Source organism: Lepisma saccharinum, chromosome 8, assembly GCF_977018435.1.
Source record: "Lepisma saccharinum chromosome 8, izLepSacc3.1, whole genome shotgun sequence".
Lineage (NCBI taxonomy): Eukaryota > Metazoa > Arthropoda > Insecta > Zygentoma > Lepismatidae > Lepisma > Lepisma saccharinum.
Genome location: NC_139236.1, coordinates 70,079,380 through 70,084,502, shown reverse-complemented (window position 1 = coordinate 70,084,502; position 5,123 = coordinate 70,079,380).

Genomic DNA, 5,123 nt, shown 5'->3' with positions numbered 1-5,123 from the left:
TACTGACACATGCGCAATTCCCCCCTCTGGAAAGGAAGAATTAAACATATAGCATTGTCACGAATAACCAAAATGTAAGTATATGTTAAAGACTGCAAATATGAACACCAAGAAACAAAGAACTCATTTATTGAGTTGAATAATTACACCCGTATCATATTTATGAAAGTATTATCAGTCAACTGATTATAATGTATTTGAACAAATCTTTTCAACCTTATTGAAGCAAGTATTGTTTTTAGTATGAAGGAGAGTATCTCCTTATTGCACTATGATATACGAGTCAACTGACAATATGTTGATCGTGAAAGCCATCATATATGGTCATGTGATCTTCAAGAATTTACCAAATGCACTCCATGCATAACATGCTGCGAAAATATATACATATGGTAATAGTGTTCGACGAGAAATTATCAATATCAATATACATCAAACCAAGCTATTCTGTAACATATAACGTCCAATATGTATCATGGCCAAAACATCACTTTATATATTATCAAATGTCAAACGCGTTACGCTCAAGCTGTCAAGAATTCAGATTTCAGACTACAATGCCGTCCATTTTCCTCGCGCTCATTCACGCGGTGCAAATAACGATTTGTTCGTTATCTAAAGAACCACACTGACCACACGCTAGCATGCTTCGAAGTACATTGTTCGACGGGTAGATCTACCTACAAGCGTTGAAACATGAGCTCATGCAATACTAAAAGTACATATGTAGCTTACCTCACTTGAGATATCACGAGGCAAAATTCGCTCCTCATACCACCTTGTTATGTTTCAGTATTCCACATCCAGCTCGCATTCCCAATGATCCGTGTTTACTCCAAAACAATGCCTCATCGCTTCTAGCCCTATGGCCAAGTAAAGTAATCGTGAAACTCAAGCGTCCACGCCGAAATTTGCAGATCTTGGTCACCGTATATCCAAACCGATGCCGTTTGTTCCGCGTCCATTTCACCAGAATCCCGCTTTTTTCCCTTTTTCTTCTTCTTCCTTTTTTCTCGTTGCCCCAACCTTTTGTGCAGAGCACGATTGTCATTACCAAATCAACAATTTACTTGATTAAGAAACTACACGTTTACAAATATGCGTATGCGTTACAGAACCTATTATAATGCTTATTAAGATAAACTTTTTGCTGTTAATTAACCAATGGCATCTAGACCCAAACGCTGTAAATTTTATTATTTTGCGCCATTACTGCAAATTGCCCATGCGTGCAGTGGCCGACACATCAAAATGTCCTTGTGCATAAGGAAACCGCGAGAAAATCTGATAACAAACAAAGGAATTTACGATTTAAACGCGCACAACAGTCAGAGCCATCTAGCGATTTTTCGCGTAAGTATTAAAGCAACAAAGTTCTTATATTGCATAGGCATTCCACCTATCGTGAATTCTTTGCATTAGACGAGTTCATCGTCTTAGGACATAAGTTGGGCTACATTACCCCAGCAAACACACACGAAACTCAAGTTTCCAAAATACCTTATGACAGTTCGTCATAATAGAAGCACTATGTCCTTGTTACATCCTGTCACAAATTCACCAGCGTTAAACACTTATAACTGAAAATTGAGAACATGCTTGTGAAAGGAGCTTATTTGCAGTACGTTTTACTGGGGGGTCAAACAGGACCGGAACTGCGGGTTCTTTGAAAAATGAGTACAGGGGGCCTACAGTTTTAAAAGTGGGTATGTGTAGATTCCGAATATACAATTAGTTTTACTCTGAGGCAAACATGACCGTAACTCAGGACCCTTTGAAACATGAGGTCCGGGGTAAAACAGGGCCAGTAACTGAGGGCCCCTTGAAACTTGAGGTCTGGCGAAAACAGGTCCGTAACTAAGGACCCTTTGATACATGAGGTTTGGGACAAAGAGGATTGTGACAGGGTATTTTATTTCAACTTTTTTCAAACAAATTTTGAACTTTTGTCGATTATTTGTCGATTATGTTTTCGATTATTGTTTTCGATTATTTTTCAATTTTTGCGAAAATTTCAAATCGATATATCTTCGTCCCTAATTGAGCTAGGAGGAAGATCGATAGCTTTTCGGACTCGGAATGAAGTCTTTTTTTCCGTCGAACTAGGTTTCATCGTTCTACGTTCGGCTGTTTTCTACTTTCTTTATTTTCAATAGTAGATTCCCTGCCAACGCTTTAGTGATAGGTCTCGACATCCAACGCTCTACTGATAGGTCTCGACATACAGTTTCCGAATCTACAATCAATATCACTGTAGGATAATTAAGGTCGGATCGGGACACTTTGAATAACAAAACCTTTTACTGTTAAAAAAATCTGTTGAAGACTGTTAAATAGTTCCTGGAATTTTCCATAGGGTTTGATATCAGTCAGGAACAGGAAAACGCCAGCTGAAGACAATAACGAGTTCCGCAAATTGTACATGAGCTTTGATATGAGCCAGGAAAACATGTGGTGAAGACGGTTAACCATTTCCGGAAAAAATACATAGGTTTCATAATAGTCATAGATAAGCATCAGAAGACTGTTACAGATATCCGGGAAGTTTACAGATTAGACGGTAAAACCGTTAGGAACGGAAATAACTGTTTCGGCATGCTTGCATATATAAAGAACGGCGTTGTCTCCACAAGACAGTCTTGGTGAAATAGTCATCCTACTATCATGGACGTACAGTTATCCGCTGACGATCTGTTAGTGCTATATCGTGATCGATATTACACAACACCTAGACAGTTGCGGGAAGTGTTGGTGAACATTGCGCAGAAAATCATCGCGGGAGAAAGTATCTCCTTGGTCGAGGAGTATCACCACTTACTACGGACAGTAAGAACATCCGTACCCGATCTTTCCGGAGAAGGATGGACAGGTATTTCCGAACAGTCCCCAGGCACGTCGTCGACACCCGATCCTGCGTCACCAGTCACCAAGGAGAAGCAGATAGCCGTCGCATCCGACTACGTTACATCACCAGAAACTTCTAGGAACGCTGCATCCGGTCACATCCGGAGCCTTTGCCAGGACTGTAATGGAGATCGGACCCCTTACCACCAGCAGGACAGCCATCCCAGAATGTTTCTGTATCAGATGGGAAAGGTAAGAAAAGAAAACGTGCTTCAGTGTCTCGTGAACAGATAGGGAATATAATATTACACAACATTCAAGAACGCGAATATCCTAAATTCCGTTCCAAGGGACGACGTGTTGAATTCAGTTTCTCACACCCTCCAGAGAATGTCGATCCTCACACTTGGATTCGCGAAGGTGTTGAAAATCTTCTTACCTACGTTAAAAAGGACACCAAGGATGAAGACAAAATAGGTTTAACTCTGTCTAACATATCTGACCCAACTGTGAAAGATATTTATATCGGGTGGCATAGATGTGATCAGCTACATAGAGATATGGTGTGGAACATTATGTACAAAATATTGCAGAGTGCGAAAACTTTCACTGCTACAGATCGCTTAATGTTACGAGCAGACCATGTCAATATACCTGTTGAAGGTGGGGGTAATCGAACCTATTGTTTACCTAATTACATGTTAAGCACGCAAAAAAGAAGTATCGTCCGTCTGCCAAATAGAAAAAAACCACTCTGTTTAGCTGAAGCTCTGGTCATAGGGAAAGTCCATGCTGATAAAGATCCGTCCTATACTCAATATAGAAGAAACAGAAATCTTCTTAAACCAGTTTTCGAACTGATGCGAAAGCAGATGTAGATCTGACAGACAATACGTGTACCGTATCTTCGTGATGTTAAAGATGTTTTGTTTGAAGGACTGGTTGAAAATGCTCCCAAATTTATATACATTCTCTATGATAATACCAGACAGCATTACGATGTGATAGTGAACCGTGTTTGAGCATTTGTGGCAAAACAAGAATGTCGCGGGTGTAACGAACTCATATTTCAAAAAGCTCATAACCATCTGTGTAAACAATTGTGTTCTATGTGCCGTTCAACTCCACCGTGTGTACCTGAACAGGGAGTTCGCAGAATATGCCAGACATGTCACAGAATTTTCAAAAATGAAAACTGCTTCACGAATTACGTTTCTACACCATTCCGAAACGGTACAGTCTGTAGTGAAATACAACAGTGTCCCCGTTGTTTCAGAATTATTCTAACTTACAATACATATGAAAAAGTCCATAAATGTAACATGAAGTACTGTACTGTATGTAACTGTGTGAAGGCTATAAATCATTTCTGTCACATGGCTTTACCGAAACCCAAATTGAATTCAAAATTTATATATATATTTTACGATTTTGAATGTTATAGATATTCCTTACTCTGAGAAAGAAAAACTTTTCTGCATGTTCCGAATCTTATTGTAGTGCAGACAGCCTGTCACTCATGTTACAAAAAAGAGCATTTAACTGTTCCATGTTCTGTCTGTGGAACAAGAGAGTTTGTATTCTGGGATGATCCTGTAGACACATTTCTGTCCTATCTCGAATTGCAGCATAAGTTTACCAACATAACCATCTGTGCACACAATGCACGAGGTTATGATTGCACATTTCTATTAAGGAGAATGTTGGAAAGAGAAATTAAACCTTGTGTCATCTTAGATGGAACCAAAATCATTAGTATGACATTCCAAAATTTTCATTTTGTGGATAGTCTCAACTACGTTCAGACAAATCTAGCAGGATTTTCAAAACTTTTTGGTTTGCCCGTGTAGAAAGGATATTTTCCGCATTTGTGGAACACCTACAAGAATGGAAATTACATAGGGCCCATGCCTCGTCCTTCTGCATACGGATATGAATATATGAAAACAGTTGAAGATCAACATCGTTTTATGTCTTGGTATGACATTGAATGCAAGAAAAATATACCTTTCAACAACAAAAACCAACTTCTCCAATACTGCATCAAGGATGTTATCCTGTTGAGACAAGGATGTTTGAAGTTAAGACAGAATTTTATAGACATATGCAAAATAGATATTTTCAAGGATTTTATCACAATAGCATGTGCCTGTTTCCTGATTTACAGAGGGAAATTTATGCCGGCGAATACTATAGGAATAATTCCTAAAGGAGGTTACCATCATGCAGATCAGATGTCCAAGTTTGCATTGAAATGGCTAACCTATATTGAAGAACAG